Below are 23,654 nucleotides of genomic sequence, written 5' to 3'. Positions count from 1 at the left end.
TGGGAGGCGAAAGAAAGACACCCCTACCATTAATGTCATTGGAAAACTGTCTGACTTAATGTTGGGGTGAGTGATTTGCCCGAAGTATCTAGATCCTTGAAGTCCTGTGGTAGATGTGCACATCAATGGTATCATTGTCCCATATACCTTGATTGATCTTGGGGCTACCATAAATGTGATGACTAAGGAGACTATGCTTAAACTGAATCTCCAAGGATCATTAAGGAAGACTAGGTAGAATTTCCTGTAGATTCACAAGCTCATGTAATTTACTAAAGCACATGAAAAAAATCTACTTCAACTTTCAACTAGCGGAAGCCAATAGATTTATGAAAACAATAATCAACAAGAGGAAGATAATAAAAGGCACATAACACAATAAATATCCGGGGAAAGCCACAGATCAAAACCCCACTATCTGCATTGCATATATCAGAAATACAAGATGATAATACAATGCTTGTTCTCACAAGAAAAATCCCAACACTCAGTATAATCAATCCTCAGCTCACAAGAAAGCTCTTGGCCAACACTTAGCCAATTCTGTAGCTCTCCAAGTTCCTATTTCGTTGTGCCATTCCTATGGATGAATAACCCATATTAATGGGAATCCAGTTCATCCAAATATGCGCAATCCCTCCTAGGTTCAGTTCCTGATTGCATGCATGATCTACACAACTCAGTAAATCATACAATTGATAGTACACTTTCCCTTCACTCTAGTCTCAATTGGGTCTTTCTCAGAATCGACATGCATGAGTTTCTAATGAAGGAATATTTAGTTAACTGGAGTAGCACTAGTGAATGCATTAGTGCATCAACTCACTGTTAACTCACTATTAGTTCCTCAAAGAGTTTGGAACTAATTTAATTGAACTTAACTCAGTAAACTGAGTTATCTAATTACAACTCACAATTAACTCATATTAGACCCCTAAAATATAGGGAGAACATATACACGACTTCAGAAAGACTTCCAACTCGAAATTCCTAAGCTACTTAAGTTAATTAAACTTATTAAACTATTTACAAGCTGCTATGAGAATAGAATTCAATTTTTTTTTTTTTTAATTCTCAGTTTAATTCAAGGACAAATTAAACTAGAATTTCTTGTTGCCATTTCTCAACAGACCACAACAGTCTTTCAGCTTGCAAACAGATCCACAGTAGCTCCTGAGGGAGTTGTTGAGGATGTGATGGTCTCCATTGATTCCTAGGAATACCCTGCTGACTTCTTAGTTCTCCAACCTAAGACCAAGTTCAATGGTTATCCTCTCATCCATGGAAGGCCATGGTTAGCTACTACTGATGCTTACATAGGTAGCAGGGCTGTGAATATGACCATTAAAAATGGGCATTTTTCCAAACAATTGGTCTTGTACCCTCTTTCTAAACCATCTCTAGAGCATGATTTACCTTTATGGTTAGAAGAGGAGGAGGAAGATGAAGTCTACTCTTCCCCAATCTGTACCCTAGATGTTACTACAGGAGGGGGGCAACCTGATGAAGATGATTTGATTGAGAAAATCCTCAAGAATCAACCCCCCAACACCATGTCTCTTGAGGAGTTAGTAAATAAAGCCAAATATAACCCTTTGACTGATTGTGCCTAGTTGACTCAAGTCCTACTCATGTCAATGATAGAATTTGGTCTAGAAAGAACATTGAAAATCAACCCCTCTCTCTACACATCAGGAAAAGGAGTTATGCGACATGCTAAGAGAGCATCTGGATGCCTTTTCCTAGAGTTATAAGGAAATGAAGGGAGTTAACCCTTACATCAAGGAAGGATGCAAGCCAATGCACCAACCTTAGAGGGGAATGAACCCAACCCTCACAGATATAGTTAAAGAAGAACTACAGAAGTTTTTGGATGCAAGGTTCATTTACCCCATCTTAGATAGTGAGTGGGTGTCTCCTCTAGTTATGGTCCCAAAGAAGAATGGGAAGTTGAGGATCTATGTGGAATACAAAGAGCTAAACAAAGTCACAAAAAGGGACCATTTCCCTCTACCTTTCATTGACCAAGTATTAGATGGTCTGGTAGGAAAGAAGTTCTTCTCTTTCCTGGATGGATTCAATGGTTACAATCAGATCTAGATCAGCCCAGAGGACCAAGATAAAACCACCTTCACCTATCCTTGGGGTACCTTTTCTTATAAGGTCCTTCCTTTTGGATTATGCAACACCCCTACCACTTTTCAGAGGGAAGTCTTGAGCATATTTTCAAAGCTAGTCCATGACTCTGTGGAAATTTATATGGATGATTTCACCCCCTATGGGTGTGATTTCTTGGAGGCTCTCTCTAACTTGGGAAAAGTATTAAACAAATGCATTGAAATGAACTTATCCCTTAGTCCTGAGAAGTGTGAGTTCTTGATGAATGCAGGGACTGTTCTAGATCACTCAACACCCCAGGAAGGACTGTAAGTGGACCCAAATAAAATTGTTATCATAAAGTGGGTCCGTACTCCTCAGAAGAAGAGGGATGTCAGAAGTTTCTTGGGCTTAGTTGGATGCTATAGGAGATTCATAAGGGACTTCAACAAAGTAGCCTCACCTTTGTTTGGACTATTGGCCAAGGAATCCGAATTTTTATGGTCAGAAAGCTGCTAAGAGGCCCTAGAAACCCTAAAGGACAAGTTGACTACTGCACCTATACTCTAAGGCCCAAATTGGCCTCTTCCTTTCCACATCCATGCTACTACCTCTGACAAAGATATAGGAGCAGCTCTAGGCCAGATAGATAAAAAGTTACCTTATGCCATTTACTTCATCAACAAAAATCTGTCCAAGGCTGAATTGAACTATACTGTGACTGAAAAAGTGCTCCTAATTGTTGTCCATTCCTTGAATAAATTTAGACATTACATCAGTACTAGACCTTTGTACATACTGATCATGTTGCTATTAAATATTTTATGAACAAGCCTGATGTGAGTACCATAATTATTAGATGGTTTCTTTTGTTACAACAGTTTGATCTAACTATCATTGTTAAGCCTAGTAGAGAAAATGTAGTTGTAGATTTTTTGTTTAGAATGGATTTGCCTGCAGGTGAGGAAGGAATGGTTGCTGATCAGCTTCTAGATGAGAATTTATTCGCTATTTCAGTTCTCTCTCCGTGGTTTTCTGACATAGCCAACTACTTAGTGGCGACACAGTTCCCTCCAAATTTGTCCTCCAGGGAAACGAGCAGAATTATAAGAAAAAGCATACCATTCACTTGGGTTGGGGGAAATCTCTTCAAGCTAGGCCCAAATCAAATTATGAGAAGATGTGTAAGGGAGGAGGAAGTTGTTGACATCCTTATGGCCTGTCATGATGGGCCTTGTGGAGGTCACTTTGTAGCCAAGAGGACAACCTTTAAGGTACTAAAAGCTGGCTACTACTGGCCCACTCTCCACCAAGATGCAAGAAGATATACTAGTCGATGTGGCCAATGCCAAATAATGGGGAAACCTACTCCCAGGATGAAATTCCTTTGAAACCTCAAGTGACTCTTGAGCCATTTGACAAGCGGGGAATGGATTTCATTAGGCCCATTGATCCACCATCAGGGTAGAAAAAGTACATAATTGTATGCACTGATTACTTGACAAAGTGGGTTGAAACCAAGGCTATCAAGGTAGCAACAGAAGAGAAAGTGGTTGAGTTCTTAAGGGAGAATGTGTTTTACAATTTTGGGTACCCTAGAGAGCTAGTCACTGATCAAGGCGCTCAATTCACCTCACACCTGATTGAGAATCTATTGAGCCAAAATAAGATCAAGCACAGGAAGTCAACTTCTTACCATCCTTAGGCCAATCGAAAAGTAGAGGTTACCCATAGAGCATTGGAAAGCATTATCACAAAGGTGGTGAGTAGCAACAAGAAAGATTGGCCTAACAGACTAGTGGATGCCACTTGGGCCTATAATATAACTTGGAAGACAACCACTGGCTTCACCCATTATGATTTGGTCTATGGGAAGAAGGCTCTGCTCTCCATTAAGTTTGAGTATAACACTTTGAGAATGGAAACACAGTTGGATTTGGATGTTACAAGGGAACAACAAGAGAGGCTACTCCAACTCAATGGGTTAGATGAATTCAGGATGTAGGCCTCCTACACATAGAGGTGACTCAAGTACAAAGAAAGGTTTGGCATGAAACAAACATCAAAGACAGTTTTTCAAGAGGGTGATTGGGCTCTGCTACATGATTTGAGGTTCAAGGATTTCAAAGGAAAATTGATGACCAGATGGTTGGGCCCATATGTGATAGAAAAGTGTCATGACAATGGGGTTGTTGAGATAAGAACCATTGATGAAGAAGGTATCCTATTTCTTGTCAATGGGTACAGATTGAAAGCCTACAAAAGACCTCTGTCAAAGGAAGAGTTTATTATTACTATCAGTATGGAAATGAATGTGATTGGAAGTGTCTTGAATTCCAACTCATTGAATTCTTAAAGAATGTTTTGTTTTTGAAGAAAAAATGAAAAAAAGAAAAAAAAAACAATAAGGGACCTAGGTGAAAACCTCCATTAGGCACCTGAGGCCAACTTTTGGGTTGAAAACCTCCTTGAGGCAGCCCAAGAGTGAAAAAAGGAAAATAAAAGATCCCCGGGCGAAAATCTCCCTTGAGGCGCCTAGAGCAGACAAACAGGTTGAAAACCTCCTATGAGGCGACCTGTGTGTGTCTCTCTCAAAAAAAAAAAAAAGAAAAAGGAAAAAAACAAAATGCTATGGCAGGGACCTCAAACCTGTACACTAATAAAATTCTGTGATTTTTACAGGTTTTCAAGGCAACAAAGAAAACCAAGTTCAGAGGGAAGCAAGCCAAGAAACACCCCATTCCTTCTTCATTCACTTCATATCTCCCATGCCTACCATGTCTCCAACATCCATCCTCATTTCCAAGCATCAAAAACCAGTTTACATGCAATTTTCTAACTTCGACAAGGTTTCCTGTACTGCTACAGGATGTCCTGAAACTCTACAGGAGTGGAATTCTGGTTGAGAAATGATGATGTAGGCCTATTCTGGGTTGAAAGAGGAGATCATTCACTTCACCACATCTCACCCAACACCAACTAATGACAATTCCACCCTCTGTGTCCATCAAAAACCACTAAAAAAGAAAGATATATAGAAAAAAGGAAAAAAAAACATAGAAAAGTCCAAGGGCCATACCACCAGTGGCCTCACTCACCTACCTCTCCATCTCCCGCATTTCCACCCCTTCCACTCCTACCTCATCACCTATTCCTCCTCCAAGTGAAGAAAAACATAAAAAATTATGAAAGAGGCAACTACAGGATTTCTTGTAGTACTACAAGAAACCCTGTAGTAGCCCGTGTTATGACAACAACAGTCTCCATGCCTCCTCCTTCAGCATCTATGTAGAGAAAGGGTATCAGCGCCCTTGTAGGCACTATGGCACCTATCCAGAGCTCAACAGCAGTAGAAGAGGCCAAGCACATGCACACGAGTACAACAAAGAAGACAAACATATCAGCTGGGTGAAATCAACAAAACGAGAGCCAAGGAAAACACGTACCTGGACAAGAAGAAGCACAATAGAGCCACCCTACAGTATGCTTTGACCAAGAAAAGGAGGGCACAAGTATGTCACCTCATCTACATTCTTTCCTAAGTATGAATATGCTAATAGTGTAGGAATATGAAAAAGTTGATTTTATAAGCTGAAGGCGGCCAATTAACTTGGCCACCCTTAGCTCGAAAACAAAAAGTAAACTCCTAGTCAACAAGCCATGTGGCAAGGTCACATCAAAGAAAATAAGTTGAAAAGGTGGTCGAGTTAAGTTGTATAGGAGTGGGTGATTATTACGAGGAAATGCTACATGATAACTAACGGTGGGCTAGCCGTCCAAAAGGGGAAATCACGTACACTGCTTGCTAGCACAACGCTCCAAGGAATCGACTATAAATAACAAATATTGCTAACTTTCATGCACACATCATTCATTTCGAGATTTAGAGAACTGGGACCACCTAGAAGAGCCATCAAAGAAAAAAACCAGTTTTGGCCATCCTACATGGAACACCTAGAGGAAACACTAAGAACTATAAGAAACAATGGGAATTGTCAAAAAACTCTGCAAGGGGGTGCCTAGGGCCCAATTATTCAGAAATTATCCTCACCTAGGGCATCACAGTGAAAGGTAGGTTGCCCATATCCTTTGTTTTTTGACTTGATAGCTAGGAAAGAGAAAGATAAAAAGAAATCTTCATTTTTTCTAGTAATTAGAGTGTGCCTGGGGATAGACAAAATTGTGTGGAGAAATTGTGTGGGGATAAAGAGAGAATTGTAGTCACCCTCTTAAAATCTAAACCCACAGTCACCTTGGAAATATCTAGAGCTAGGCCACCAAAAATACCTATAGTCAACTTTCCAGAGAGGAGAAAATGACAGGAGGTTTCAATAGAAGGGAGCCCACAGGGACATCTAGAATACACCTCCATCCACCTGTGGTAGAGATATTTAGAAGGAATCAATGGTTGGGATTGTTCGAGCTACTAGAGGATATGATGATAATGTAGCTTGGGAATTTTCCATTTCACTCACACCTCAGGCTAGAGTCAGTGCTACTTCTGTGGTGAGAGGATTGTCAGTAACAATTACCCCTGAAATCATTAGCAGAATCACTACACTTCCTCTAGGCATGCAATGAAGAAAGGAGGGTAAAGCTAGAAACACTTATGCTAAGAAGAACTTTTTTTGAGAGATGAAGAGCTAATTGAGGACAAAAATAGGATTAGAAGGGAGAGCCTTCCCTATCCTTGCGATGAAATAAGCTATCATATTCTCAAGTATATTTATTGTGAAGGAAGGCTCAGTATAGTGTATGGTTACCAATTTAGACTCCTCCATGAGATGAGATTTGGAGAAGAGTTACCCCTTAACATAAGACTTAGTGTGCCCTAATTCTTGTTGCAAGGTACAGGAAGGAAAATATTAGTAGCTGGCACATCATGGACTAATCAAGCTCATTCTAGAAGATGATTTGAATCAGTCAAGAGCCCCTATTATATGGTCCAAATTTAGGGACATGGATAGGGAGGCTATAATTGAAGCAATTGAATATGAGAGGGACCCAACCTCTAGTGGTGAGGATGAAGAAGAAGAACTTGAGGAAGAACCCAAAGAATAAGAGGAAGAACTTGAAGAAGAAGAGGAAGAACCTGAAGAAGAATAGGAGGGAGAAGAGAACAATGGGGAAGAAGAACAAAAGGATGAGGCAAGCCCTGAAAGACATACCAAGGAAGGGGAGGAATCTCCAAGAGTGTCTCTTGAATCCACAGAGAAGGAAGTAGCTGATGTCTTGATTTCCCTAAGCACACCCATAAAGTCAACAAGAAAAAGGTAGATGTAGACTCCCTATATTTCAAAACAAGGAGGAGCCCTAGGATCAAACAAGGGAGACCAAAGACACCTACTAAAACTTCTTTCATCATTAAAGACTCACCAAAAGGACAAGAAAAGCTAGTCTCCCCAGAAATGAAAGGCGAAGAGGGCACATCTAAACAGGCTTCCCCAAAGTCACCAATCACCTATGTTAGGAGGCCTGATACCAAGTCAACCTTAGCAAAACAAATCAAAGAACCTTTGACCCCATTTTAGAAAGGAAAAAACCTACTATAGGAAAAACAAACAATCCTACTGGAAACTCTATTAGCACTACAAGAAACATAGAAAAAACAAAAGGAAGGAAAACAAGGACAAAGGAAAGGAACAGAAGCAACAACACAAGTACATGAGGAGGAAGATGCTCCAAAGACATTAAAGGGAGAATCCCAAGAGCTACAGGAACCTATCCCATAGCCCAATCTAAGCTCCTATTATAGATTCATTGAGGGAGGTAGAGTAATACCACAAATTTTTTCCATCCCTCTCTTCTTTGAGCTTGTGAAGGAGGGAGCAAGGAAACATCGCTGGATGAAAATTCCGAAATCAAAGAATGCAGAGGATGTGGTCCATATGGAAGAGAAGCTACTAGAGATGGGCAGAGAGTTGAGTAGGATAATATACATGGAAAGAGTTATGAAATCTCAACTAGAGGCTGAAAACACATGGTTGAGGAGGCAGGTATAGGAAAAAGAGAGCCAATTGGCCACTATGGAAAGCCTCTCTATGGAGGCACTCCAATGCAGGATGCCACCAAAGTCATATGCCTTGTACCTAAAAGATCAATGGCTGTAATTTCAGATAAAGATCCTAGCATAACGAGGGACTATGCCTTTCCAAGACCATAGGTAGCTCATTAAGCTCTGTGACCAAAGCACCATGGAGGATAAGGCCAAGATATATGAATTCTACTTACACAACTTGGCATTAATAGACTTGAATGTGTGGAACCCCAATGCAAAGATGGGGGATTTACAACTAATGGCCCTTGCATCATGGATGAGTCATGAGGAGGCTAGGGCTAAGGAGGTAAAGAGGGTGTTGGAAAGAGAAGAAAAAGAGCTCCTTTACATCAGATCAGAACAAATCAATTCCATGGCTATCATTAGCACCCATAACATCATAGCCAATGATCCCCAACTTGCACCAAGATACCTAGCTACACAAGGGCAAGCAATCACTAATTTTGAAGACACCTTGATATTGCTAGGGGATAAAAGCCAGCAAGCACGCTAGAGGAGATGGGGCACCTTACCATACAACCTAAGGATCAGGGAGTATCATTCCCCTGAAAGAATGAGGGATGCACTAGAAAGGACCCCACTATATAAGAAGGCACTGCAGAGACTCAAAATCAACTGGATTGGTTTGAAACTCAGTCCACCATTTCTCTTAGGTATGTTAGAAGGAAGAAAGGAGGAAGAGGAAAGAAAGCAGTGGGAGGAAATAGAGAAGCATGAAGGATTTTATCCACAAGAGGAGACTACATCAACAGAAGCTTGGGATGTCAGAGAGGCCACAAGAGCAATGAAAGACATGGACATAGATTAAGTTGCTCAGAGGATGAGAAACACTTTCAGTAGGGGGGTGATGATGAGGCTCATTAATAGGTAAATTATATGGACCTTAATTCCACTCTCCAGCTTATTAAAATTAACTTTTCTCACATTTATTTACATATTTTATTATATTTTTCTTAGTGAGAAGGGTAAAGATGAGATGTTATGTCGTGTGGACTAATGTGCATTCATTACGAGATTTGGAGATGTTTTTGGCTAATTTAAGTGCAGGAAATCGAATTAGACAAGAAAGAGGGATTTTAGGATATTGGACCTCCCTCTTTAAATCCTTAATCACTCAAAGATTCCTCCACCAGATCTCATCAGCTCGGAGTTACAAGCAGCCAAGCCCACCAAGGTCATTGGTAGCCAAGCCAATGATAGTTGAAGATACGTTAATCTCGAGTTTGGGAGTAAAGCCTCCCTAATCTTAAGGAATCTGTTGGTAGCTTTAGTTGTATAAATAAGAAGGCCTAGGGCCTCATTATGATTCAAATTTTTTTTTTTGTAGCCAAGAGGCATTTTCAAGCTAAGACATTGTGAATGATTACTCTTATGTATTTTTGACATTTTGATGAGAATGAGAAGCATTCCCTTGATCCAGCACTGGGTTGACTCAGAGGGTTGAAGCTCTTGGGTTAGGGCCCAACCCTAGCAACAGAGGTTACTCTTTTTGTATATGTATGCTTAAATTACATTCCTAGTTAGTTGCTGAAGTGATTTTTGTTTATTTAATCTGCAAGTATTTGGATGATTACTTAGTTTGCTTCCATTTGTGAACAAATAGATCAGTGGTACAATAATGAAAGTAAATACTTCAGAAAATCTTATGGTAGTGGCCTTTACCTCATTAACCTTATGGGATCATGGTTTGAGGGTTCCATTCTCACAACCCAAAAACAAATTTATTGTTTGATCACTGAATAACTTAGGATTTCTTGTTGCATAGATCAATGTTTCTTAATTCCTTAGAAGTACCTGAAATTATCATTTTGGTTTCTTGAGTTTGTTATGATTTATAAGCACTTCCATTCATAGACTTATCCATTAGCCATTAATAACTCCGTTTTTCCTAAATTCAACTCATCTTTTCCATATATAAATGAAGTTGTGCATAAATTAAGAAAATAATGTATGTTGTTGTAGGAGTTTCTGATCTACAAGGAGACCTCATATCACTAGCCTCATCCAAGTCTTATCCACCTACACTGCCAAAGTCCACCAAAACCTAATTCAAATTTTTGCTTTGTAGCAAAGTGGACATCTTCCTTGAGAAAGTCTAACCATATTGAAGACTTGGGCTTAGCCTTGGGTAGTGTGCACCTCCTCTGTGACTTATTCCCCAATCAGACACTTTTACCACACTTTATTCTACCTTTCCTAACTCCCTATAGCTTTTGGCTAGTTTCCTGTAGTAAAATAGGGCATCCTGTAGTAGACATAGGACATCTTGTAGTAGACATAGGACATCCTGTAGTACTACAAGAAACCCTGTAGCAGCCTATTTTAAGCCTGAATTGAGCATAAATGGTCATCTGAGCTTAGGTTAGGCCTCCACTTGGCTTCCATACCCTCAACACCATTCTGGACATGTTTCTCCATACCTGTCTCCCCTGCCAAAGATCAAATTGGTTCAATTAGCATTTGCATTCATAAAATTGAAAATCAAAAAGGATTTTATGCAATTTCTAGTTAGTACATGCATGCAACAGTCACAATAGTTTTAGGATAATTTCCATGCTTATTTAGTCCAGATAACTAGATGTTATATGCAAGGTTAAGTTAGGTCTCTTTTGCAAGCAATATGTGTAGATTCTTAGCTAGATGATTTCATGTCACTTTATAGCACTTTCCAATTCAACACTTTCATTTCCTAGAGTAGGCAACATTTCCTTTTTGCATTAAGAATAGTTTTCCCTTTGCTATTTGGTAGTCAAACTCCTTCTAGTCAATAGAAGACTGGTTTGAAAAACCCTAGTGGTCTATCGCCCTAGTTGAAAAGTGACAAGAGTAGACCATTGCATCTACTGTGTATACAACACTGTCACCTCCAAGTTTGTACGAACCCTGGGTTGATGAAGTAAAGTTGGTAGCCCTAGGAGTTGCAACATCCTTGCTGCAATACTGGAGCTCATCACCAATAAACATGGAATACTAGATGTACATATAATGAATATAGAGGAAAGTACAATTTGTAAGCCATACTTCCAATCAATTGCAACACCATATAGAGGCCATAATACCTCGGTGCTAATTTATTGTCCTTCTTTTTTTGCTTGAGGGGCATATGTTTATATGGTTGTAGTCACACAAATACCCAATCCCCCACTTCAATTTCTCTTTCATTCCAATATTGATCTACTTATTGCTTCATCATATTTTGTTCCACAACCAAGTCATCCTTCAATAGTTTGAGAACTTCTTGTTGACCATACCATATGCCTCTACTGCTTAACTAAAGTCTTTATATTCCCTTTCAAGGGTGATGTGATTGATGGATGATGAAATCCATAAGTGCCATAAATGATGACATTTTTGATGAGGTATGGAAGGATGTGTTGTACCACCATTTTTCCAAGAGCAACCATTTGACCCACTGTGTCTGTTTATTATATGCAAAGAAACATACATATCCTTCTCAACATTTATTCACAATCTCAATTTTGCCATTACATTGAGAATGGTAAGATGAGATATGAGCCAATTGAGTACCCAAACAAGAAAATAATTTAGTCCAAAAATTTCTAGTGAAAATTGAATCTCTATGACTTACAATAATATTTAGTATTCCATGTAGCTTTTGGACTATTTTTGTGAAAGATCTTGCCACTATACTTGCCTTAAAAGGATGAGAAAGAAAAAATGGGCATTCTTTGTCATTCGATCTACCACTACCATAATTACACTCTTTCCTTCAAATCCATTGAAACTTCTTCCCAATGCTTGCATGGTATGACCGATGGCTAAAGGATCCCGGGGGTATTGATTGTATCTCCCTTATTTTGTCAGCATACCACACATTTTTCCACAAAATTTTTCACATATACTTTAAGGCCTTACCAAAAAAAATCTTTCTTGATCCTATGGTATTTCTTCAAAAGCCTTGAATGCCTTCCTATAGGAGAAGTTTGTAATTATGAAAGGATGTTTTTCTTTGAGTTGAGAATTCTTACATTGGTATAAGCTATCTTGATACCATAAAAAATAATTTTCCCACATAAATTATTCTACTCCATCGCGGTCCTCCCGTAGTTATTGAATGATCTTGCATATATTATCTTCTTTCTCACATTCTATCCTTACTTTTTCCACCAAGTCAGATTGTGGAATAGAAATAACATATAGTAAACCGTTTTCATTTTCCTCTTTCCTTGAAGTGCATTTGACACAATATTTTGTTTTCCTTTTTCATAGATAATGTCAAAGTCATAACCCAACATATTTGTGACCCTGTTCTATTTCTCTTTCAAAGATAATATTTTCTCCAAGAACTAGTTCAGACTATCATGATTTGCTTTTACATTGAAGTGTCGTCCTATTAGTTATAAATGTCATTTCTTGATTGCATGTAGTATGACTGATTTTTATTTTTCATAGATGGTTTAGAGTAATTTCTTTCCTTTAAGTTCACGACTTTCAAAGGAAAGGGGCCTTTCTACTTGCATCAAAACTACACCAATGCCATGGCTTGAGGCATCACACTCTACAATGAAAGTTTTTGTGAAGTTAGATGTTGCCAATACAGGAGTTATATACATCACCTATTTAAGTTCTTCAAAAAGATTTGGTTTTTTCTTTAGTCCAAGAAAACTATTCTTCAATAATTTTGTTAGAGGTGCTGCTATTTGACCATAATTCTTGACAAATTTGCAGTAATATCTTATCAATCCTAAGAATCCTTTGATTTTCTTCAAGGTATTTGGGATTGGCCATTCCTTCATAGCTTTGATTTTGTTATGATCCACCTTGATACCCTCACGTGATAAATTATGACCCATATATTCCACTTCATCAACCCCAAAGGCACACTTGGAAGGATTGCATATATTTGTTTCCCTTCCAATAGTATTAAGACCCTGTTAACATGTTGTACATGCTCTTCCCAAGATTTTCTATCGATTAGTGTCATAGAAAAATACCAACACAAATTTTATAAGGAAGGGTTTGAAAATATAATTCATCAATATTTGAAATGTTGAAGGTGCATTTGTAAGTCCAAATGGCATAACCAAAAACTAATAATGATCTTCATGTGTTGCAAAGACTATTTTGGGAATGTCTTGTTGCCTCATTCTGAATTGATGATATCCAGAACAAAGATCCAAATTACTAAAGAAAATTGTTCCTTGCAATTCATCTAATAATTCATTAATGACCTGAATAGGAAACTTATCTTTGGTTGTCATTTTGTTTAGTTGTCTGTAATTTGGACACATATGCCATGAGCCATCCTTTTTGATAATCATCATCACTAGTGAAGATAAAGTTCTTTGTCGAGGTTGAATGATGCATTATGCTGGAAAAAATATCAACCAACAGAAATTTGTTCTTGCCTAGTGCATTTGTTGGTGAAATTCCCTTACCCTCTAGCTAGGAGGGCCAACAAGAGAAACTAAAACAAGCTTAAAAATCATTCCAAAAATAAGTACACAACATGGAAAATGAATGATAAACCAAGAACATAAAACCCGTAACTTACATCACACCCATACCGCTGAAAATAAACACAAAAAAATGCTGTAAACACAAAAAATAACTAGAATCCATAGTATTTTCACATTAACAGAACCATAATTTACATAAAATTTAGGCCTCCCTGCCATGACGGAAGGGAGGTTGCACAACCTTTCCAACCTTTACATACACTCCAAAAACTATGCAACACTCTCTTCGAAGACAATCCCAAATCCTCACTCAACCCCCATACATAATCCCTATCCCTATTAGCTAGAGGGGAATATTTTAATGTTTTCCTAAAAATATCTCCTAACATGCTTTCCTTCCATGGAAAATGCACCTTACATGGAATTTAAATTTCATTACATGTCCATTTCAATGACATTTACATGTGATTCACATTTGCAATTAGATTTTACATTTACATTCTACCTTTAATCTTCTAATTGGCCAAAGTTCATACTTGGGCTCCAACAAGCCGCCGACATAAATCCTGGCTCATCCTGAGCCAGCTGAAAGTGAACATCCATGCTCACTTGTGCTATCACTACACGATCCCAAACCACTTCTAAGTGCTGAACTGCAGACTTCTCCTTAATTTTTTGCTCTACTCTGCACTCCCTCTTGGCTCACTCCTTCCTCTATCCATGGGCATCCAAAACTCCTACTCAGAAGACCCCATGTCCTCCCTTCTTCTGTGGGTGTCCCAACCTCCTTCGCTCGCAAGAACCCACTCATTCTCCTTCTATAATCTACTTTATCTACTGTAGCTTGCTTTCATCTCTTTGTTTCTCTCCCTTCTTCCACTGTCCACATCCACTACACCTTCTTATATACTCTGTCTTCTATCACTGTTGGTGCTGTTGGAGTTCTTTGCTTCTGTTGGGTTGAAGTCAGGTTGCAAAACTCAGTCTCTCTTTCTTCATATTTTGTTGTTCTAGGACACTTGGAATGTGGTGTGCCAACTAGTTTGCATAAGACCAAATAATAGTAACTGTGGGAGTCTTAATGAAGATTGCCCATATATCCATATTTACTTTCTGCGCTACAAGAGTTTGTTGTATGCCGAAAAATGGAACATAGAACAATAAACAAAACACCTAATAAAAGAGGTTTGTAATTAAAATTTAAAATATTTATGTATAGATTTCTGGGTTCTACATATTCTGGGTTGAGTTGTAGCTCCCCTGGCATAATTTTTTATCTAATAAAAACAATGAATTCCCTGATCCTTCATGTTGTACACCATAGGTTCATCTTGGTGTAGCAATCAACAAACATAGGAATATCTAACTCTCTCATGGGCCTATCAATGTCTCTACTACCTCTACCTCCACACTTTCCATCATGACCTCTGCAACCACCATGACTACCTTCAAGAAGGAAAACCATTTGATCCCCTTACATCCCACCTAAGTAGTCAAAAGCATAATATGACCAAATATTACCTCTCTTAGCTCTGGATGCTGCATGATAAAAATCAAAATATACAAAACACCAATGCCCTTTACATAGAACTATGTCCAATGACAAAAATGCATAAATGAACCAACAATGAGCCAAAGTTCCATGCAACACCATTCCATTTCTACGCCTCCTATGTTCTTGTGCAGTCCTTTGGAGAATACCTTTGTGGCACAACCTTTCCACTCATGTTGCTTCCCCTTATCATTACACACCACCTTCCTGCACACTACTCTGCCCTTGTGCATGCTCCTCTTGCCCCCCCTTACCACTGCGTAACACCATTTTTACTCTGTGTGGCTCCATGTACTCCTCTTTGTGTCATAATTGAACTTTATGACAACTAGATTGACCACCTCATTACCTCTTTAACTCAATGACCTTCTCATAGTATTTGCGTAGTCTTGCGGGAGAGTTGTCCCTATACCTACGCAACAGTTAGGATCTTTGTCCATGCGTAATGGGAGGGGTTCAAGATGGACCAAATCATATCATGTTTCAAAAAATACTTGTTCATGCAATCAATGATATGTTAGAAGCTAACACTTCTAATAGAAAATAACTTACGATGCGGTCAGTGTTGGGTGTGGACAAAATCTGCATGTCATATTGGCATTGCATGGTCTGATGGAGTAGTGTCCATGACATCGTCCACAATACCTCCAAGCTTTTTAAGCGCTGATTTATGAACTATCTACTAAATCCTTCCACAGTTTTCTCAACATCTTATTTGGTGGCAACTTATTCATCATCGAAATCATCATTGGGTACCATGAACTTCCTAATGCCAACAAAATATACGCTGAGGGTTGTGTGTTTCGACTGGTCATCCACTCTATGAGTTGAACCTCTAATAAAAGAAATCTCTGTCATTAAGGCCCAAATATTCATTAATCAAATTTTTTCCACCTTCTACAAGGTGCTAGTGCCAGGATGTGGGACACCACCATACCCAAAAAACCCAAACAAATATTGAACTAAGAAACTAAATATTTTGTGTTCTTCTAGAAGTTGCCATAATGGCCAGGGCCACAACCCCCCTCTGACCAAAAGTTCGTTCACTTGGTATTCTCTCCACCATATTTGCCACCAAGATGGAGAGGGAAACAAAGTTTTTCCTGATTGGTGTAAATTGCTGGTGAAAATTTCACCCAATAGAAATTTGTTCGTAGCTGGTGCATTTGTTGGTGGAATTTCCTTACCTTTTGTCCAGGAGGGTGTTATATGAAATTTACACCTACGGATAAGTATATCTTACCTAAGTGGGTAGTTACACTTAGAACAACTGAAGTAAAGATGTTTAACCTTTTCCTACAATAAATAGATAAGATAAAAGAACCTACTTGTGATCCTTCACTTCCTTTGATCTCCTTTGAGTTGCTCCCGTCGCTCCCGCTCAAACTGAATTCACTCAATTGGTACCTGCCAACATAAACAGAAGACGATGAAAATCAAAGCATATGATCTATTTATTGTAAGCAAATGGAATCGACAACATTTGAACATACATTCATCATAGATACAGACAAAAGTATTGGAAAAGGAAAAAACAACTTTATTGATTTATAAAAGGAGAAGTTACACCCAATGTGGTTTGATCTCGTGCCACTCATCCGGCTTAGTCGAAACCCTCATCACACTAATAGCAACATCAATCCAGCAGCATAACATTACTTTGACAATGATATCAAGTCTCTAAACCAACAATATTTCTCTATTAAATACAAGCTCCTTGGCTCTATGATGGGAGGCCAATTTATAGATGAATGCAAGTGGTTTTGTCATTAATATGGCATTGAATGGTTTTCCATAATTGGATGATTAGTTTCCATGTTCAAAGGGATGAGAGGATAGAGGATTTGATGATCCAAGGCTATCCTAAGTCGATCTGATCTTGATAGGATAGGAGTTGGGTTCCTTCTGGAAGGCTCTAGAAAGGAGGAATACACTCAAGATCCAATAGCCCAGCATAGGCTTGAGTGGGCTTAGGTGTTTTGCAACGCAGCCTTGAATGGGGCTACCTTCTCTGAAGCAGTTACCCTTGACCAGGGGTGCGCTGGTGACCCAAGGAAGGACTTCAGGAGGGTTTGAAGTTAGGAAACTCTCATGGATGAAAGCATTCAATGAGGTGGCATGTCTAGGAAATGTAGCAACTGAATTATGGTTTGATAGACCCTATTTACACTAATCTAATCATCAGGAGTGATGTGCCCAAATATACCTATAACAGAGGGTCAACAAGAGAACTAAAACAAAATTAAAACTCATTGCAGAAATAAGTACATGACATGGAAAACAAATGATAAACCAACAACATAAAACCAATAACTTACATCACACCCATAATGCTGAGAATAAACCCAACATAGTGCTGTAAACAAAACAAAATAACTAGAACCCATATTCTTTTCACATTAACACAACCAAATTTTACATAAAATGTAGGCCTCCCCATCATGGCGGTAGGGAGGCTATGCAACCTCTCCAAGCTTTACACACACTCCAAAAAACTATGTGTTGGGAATGGGTCCCCTAGGGTCAATTTAGGGGTTAAAAGCCCAAGTTTTGGGGTTAAAGGCCCAAGTTTTGTATAAAGAATATAAAGTCTTTGCATTTTATGGGCACAGGGCACGAAGATGTATACAGTCAAAAAGGGTTTTTGCCCTTAGTTTAGGAAGCTTGTGTTAGCTTGATGAGATCCACCCTTGGTCCGCAGACCATGGGAATGTATAAAAGGGAGTCTTAGAAGAGTCTAAGGTAGTTCAGTTCTTAGTAAGTTTTTGGGAAATTGATCAATGTAATGGGTCTATGAGAGCTAAGAGCGAAGAGTCTTAGTATAGGGAGAGGCTCTGCAGTTGAGTGCGCAGAGGCCTAGGGTAGAAGTTCGCAGCTGAGTGCATGGACCCTAGGAGCTATGTGCGCAGGGAAGTTAGAATCTGTACTGGAGATCTGAACCATCAATAAAGAGATTTATTTTGGAGATATTTGTGTATGAGCTTCTTTACTTCTATTATGAATGTTTGCGGTTATGTTACATTGAATACTAGGTTTATGATTTAATGCTATATTGATGTGCGAATCTATGTGTTTTACTTTGTAATATGAACGCAAATAAGAATATCTGTTTACGCGAAGATAATCACAATGCATGTTGAAGTTAACCAATACTTAAGCTAATCTGGGTAGACACAGAAGTAAGAGTAATTACAGAGGCATGTAAGTGTCTGAATTGACTATTAGGGTCCACGAATGATGATATGAGACCTTCGCGAAGGTTTCAAAGCCAAATAAAAGAAATACATTGATAAGCCCTAAAGGGCTTATAGGTCTACACGAAGGAAGGTTTAGGGTATAAAACAACATCAAAACTATCTCAGGGTGTGGAAAATTGGTTCCTGCATTCCCCCATACTAATTCGGGTGAGACTTCAATCCACACTGCACGGATTGATGCCGAAAGGGGCAATAGTGTAGAGATTTGCTTGGCTAATTAATGCTGAACTTGGGTTAGGGCCCATCAAGCCAAAAAATGGTTCTGTTGCTAGGACCGAGATATGCATAACGAGATGTGTGATGTCACATCATTGGAATCCAACTAAGAAGGAGATTGAATACTGGTTGGATAGAAAGATCCATGAATTCGCGATGTAAGAGAATAGGAATCCGAGATTGAGGAAAGAACAATGGCTGGACAGATACTTGTGCACAAAGATACACAAGATCTTCTTCTGTTCCTTCCTGATCGAATTATACGAGTGGATTGTGAAGTTGGTAGACGACCAAGGAAGGTGGAGGCTTGACAGCCCAATAGTCTGGACCCCGGAGTTAGTGCGGAGATTAGAAGCCTCTGAAGATAAGATCACGTGCACTATCGATCATTGGCTCGATCGTATCATAGGAGGGTTCATGACAGAGTTTTCGGTCGATACCTCAGTCAGTTACAGTGAAGCAGAGTGCCGCTTCTTCAAAAGGCCGCGAGGTAAGCATTTAAAATCATTAAATACCTGGATTAAGATGCTCTTGTGTGAAAAGTGCGTTATGCATCTACCTTGATGTTTGGGGCTATGCGAAGTGCAAGGACATTCAGGAACAAGGGGAAAACAGGTCCTAAATATAGCCTGCTAATTGAGCCTCCTCTGAGTGATGACGAGGAAGAAACACAGGCATCTCTGCAGAGTGCTGTTCAGTTGATAAAGAAAGGGTTCCTGCGAATACCCCATCCACCCACACCGCTTCCATCTTCACCTCCGCCACATACACCTTTGCCTACACCACCGCCACCTCCAACACTGTTCAATATGGCGAACTTAGTAAAGCTACCTGTGTTTAAGGGCATGGGAAATGAAGATCCGAACCAGTTTTGGTTCATTGCGAAGGCTGTATGTGAAGCTCAAGGTATCACAGATGATCAAATGAAGAAAGCAACGTTGGTTAGTGCTTTGCAGGATCGCACGCTAACGTGGTACATCAAGTACTGCACTAATAACCCGATGTCCGCATTGGTAGATATCTAGACTGCGCTGAATAAGGAATTTGGGAGACCTAAGTCCGAAGTGCAATCAATTGTGGGATTCAAAGAGATCACGACGAAGCCTGGTCAGACACCCTGGAATCTAGATCAGAGATTGAAGTGTACGATTTGCGAGGCTAACATGAATCTGAGTGATGGGCAGCACCGCGAATGGTTTCTGGCTTCGTTCCTGCCTCATCTAAGGGTTGCACTATCACAACAGAAGATTGGGACCCAGGCGAAAGCTCTGGAAATTTTGATGAGATTGCATGAGACATCGATGCAAGATGATAATAAGGGGGTTCAACAGATTCATGTTCAGTTGCAGAACCTTTGCCTATAAATGCACAGTTTGAAGAAAGAAAGAATAGCTCGGCCCGAGGTGCATGAAGAAGTTTGGTACCTGAAGTGCAAAATCCAGGGGCATGACAAAGATCACTGTCCAGTTTTCAAAAATTATGTTGCAGCAAGGGGACCAATGCCTTTGAGGCTGGAAGCTCCAACAGGGCCAAGTACAGGGCCGCACTATGGTGTGCTATATGTTAGGTACCTGGAAAACATGCGACAAAGAATTGCCATTTGTTGCAAAAATTCGTACAGACACCGCATCAACTCTTCTGTAACTTCTTTCAATCAGTGGGTCATGATGAGCGAAATTGCCATAGTTACGAATTAATGATGGATAGAACACCTGCATATAAGATGTAGGCAAAAACCCAGCCTTCGGACCAAGGCGCTGGGGGAGCGCGAGGTGAGTATCAAGGGTGCAGACGAGGTCGAGGTGGAGAAGGACCTGGTAGAGGTCGAGGGTAGGTCATTTGTTACAACTGAGGGGACCAAGACACTACGCGCGAGACTACCTGAATTCGACGCATCTTTCATGCCGCTATTGTACTTAGTTTGACCATGTGATGGAGGATTGTCGTATATTGTTAGCTAAGATATGTGAAAAGGGGGCACAACCAACTTAGAACCTGCAGATGATGAGGGCTGAGCCTTGCGAGGAAGATCCTAAGGTAAATATTGTGCTACAGAGTGGAGTGACGACTAGTGAAGATAAGGGGAGGCAGCGTGAAGAAGGTGAGTGGATCTGCAAAGCGCCAGAAAAAGAGACTGGGTTTGATCTAGAATGCACAAAATAAACATTTATGGAAGTGAAGAAAAGCTTCTCTAAGGCCTCTACCTTAGGGAGTCAGGAGAAGTTGGCTGAAGAAATGGATCCATCCATGATTACCAAATTCTTGGAGACCTGCATGAAATTGTTGTGCGATAGCAAGTCCATGAAGGGACTACAGGAGCTGATCAATAGGTGCGTTGGGAAGGAAAATGCCACTGATGGACCACACGTAGTCAAAAATATTGGCAGGCATAAGACAAGAACGGGGCGTGAGATGGGGCTTACTGCACATATAGGAGAATATGAGATGAATCAAGTTATTCTAGATTTGGGGTTGGACGCGAATGTTTTGCCGAAACATACATGGGAGAGAATGGGGAGACCTGTGCTACAGTGGTCTCCGATTTAGTTAAGGATGGCGAATCAACAGAAAATCATCCCCATGGGGAGGTTGCAGGGGGTAACGGTTGATATTGAAGGTGCGAGTGCACTAGCTGATTTTGAGGTAATAGAGATTGTGGATGGCAAAAATCCCTAGCCCGCGCTCCTTGGGATTGACTGGGCCACTAACATGAATGGGGTAATAAATTTGAAGAAGCGAAAGATGAAATTTGAGAAGAAATCGCTCTGTGTAGTGGTACCTCTGGACCTTATAGAAGGACCGCGCTATACTGAACTGGTCTGCGATTATGAAATTGATGATGATTTGGACTAGATTTACAAGATAACGATGTGAGATTAGGATTGGGTGAATCCGACAGCAGATGGATGTATTGCATGGGACCGCGAAAGTTCCTACACATCGGATTTAGATGAAGAACTAAAGCACTGGCAGAATCAATTGCATGAAGTATCTACGCTGCGCTGTAATATGATGACCAAGTCGCTGCATTGTGTATCGTCAGAGGTAAAAAATCTGCCTTACTATGATGGTTTAACTGATGTTTATCACTTTTTGGATGCATTTGAGATAGAAGTTCCAGAGAAGCATCGCTTCTAGGCCCTCGACTGGGCGCTACACGCTATGCTTGCGAGATGGTGGGGCACACACAAGGACAATTTTGATGATTGACGCGTATATAGAAAAATGATGAGAGTGTGGTTTAGTCACCAAAAAGTGCATCTAACAGAAAAATATGATGGGAGGAATGACCCGCGCGATCATTTGGCCAAGTGGACTGAAGTGTATGGAGCGGAGCCTCAGCCGGAGTGGGTACATCTATTTTTTCATATCTTGGATGTTATACCGATGAATTGGTACTTGGAGACAAAGCTTTGCCATGGCACTGAAGAATGGGATGTTTTGTGCCAAGGATTTTTGATGACGTTCAACTTTGAGGATGGGTTTGAATGTATTGATGAAGCATTGCAGGAGGTCAAGGCAGTGATCTTCAGGATACTGTAGGATCCTCTAGATTTGATTCAACCTAATTGGACTACCCAACTGAGCCACGCACTGGAGTGTTACAATGTGACAGCGGAAGAAGAAGATGAAGACTCAAGGAAGATTAATATTCCAGAGACTGAAGGTCATCGCGAAGTTGAAGGATCGCAACTAGAGAATCCAGACATCATCGAGCCGCTCAAAACTAGACAAGTGAACATTGGCATGAAGGCAGAGCTGAAGTTTGCAAAGATTGGGGACTACTGGGACAATGTAAAAGTAGATAAGGTCGCCGAATTACTTCGCGAATCTCAGGATTTGTTCCCCATGAATTTTTCAGATCTGAAAGGGATAATAGGGGACTTGGGTGTCATGAATATCACTCTAAAACTGGACGTGAAGCCAGTTAAGCAAAGAACTTATTGTCTCAATCCAAAGTATAAAGAAAGGGTCTACTTGGAGTTGGATAAAATGCTTGCAACAAGCATCATTGAACCAATCAAGGAGTCTGATTGGGTAAGCCCAATGACTATTGGCCTATTGGGGCCTGACCCAGGTTCAGAGTAAAGTTAGCCAAACAAATCCTGGTACTACTAGGCCTTTCGGCAACAGTATGTGGAGCGTGGACTAAGGTCTCACTTGAAGTAGTATGGGAGGGTGCTAGAACTAGGTTTCCGCACCCTGGATATGTTTGATGAGTTCAAGTGGTCCACAGTTCGACCTTGTGTGCACGTCGATATGCGCACTTTCCCATACCTCGCAGCCTAAGATGCTACCTTTGCGAAGCCCTACTCAGGGGCCGAACGCTATTATTACCCAAGTCCTTACTAGTATTACAATGTTAGTTGATTAATTTAGCCTACTTGCATGCTTTAAGTTATACTTAACAATATAAACCATTCATACAGGTGCGCGGAGTAAATAAATAGTATATTTGAAATTTATATCAAACATGCATTAACCCAAGAACAAATACACAACTTGATAACAAACTTATCTTTATTATTCATTCTTCGGTTATAGACTTGACTCCACCTCGCGCACTCAGCTGCAGGGGTTCGCGCACTTAGCTACGGACTACTAGGCCTCTGCGCACTTAGCTGCAGAGCCTTCTCCTACTCTATGACCCAAGACACACTTAGTCACTTAGACTCTTTCTTTTCTCTACCACTTCGCTACTCTCTTTTACACTTAGATCCTCACTCTATTTATACAATCCCATGGTCCACAGACCATGGGTAGGCCGAAATTACATTACAAGACTAGGGTGGAAAACTCGGTGACTCTATCATACATTTCACGCTCCACACCCGCAATTCACGGAGTCTTTGCAACAATATCGGGTCAAAACTTGGGCTTTGAGCCCCAAAACATGCCTTGGGGGGATTCCATGCCCAACAATGGTAGTCCAGGACAATAAACAGAATGATGAGATATAGATATGCGTAGATCTCAGGAAGTTGAATGACGCCTGTGTGCATGATCCCTTCCCAACTTCGTTCACCAATGAGGTGCTGGATAATGTTGGCAAC

This window comes from Pinus tabuliformis, chromosome 6, assembly GCF_031772625.1.
Source record: "Pinus tabuliformis cultivar Carrire ecotype Pingquan chromosome 6, CPIR1, whole genome shotgun sequence".
Taxonomy (NCBI): Eukaryota; Viridiplantae; Streptophyta; class Pinopsida; order Pinales; family Pinaceae; genus Pinus; species Pinus tabuliformis.
This window is presented reverse-complemented; position numbering follows the sequence as displayed.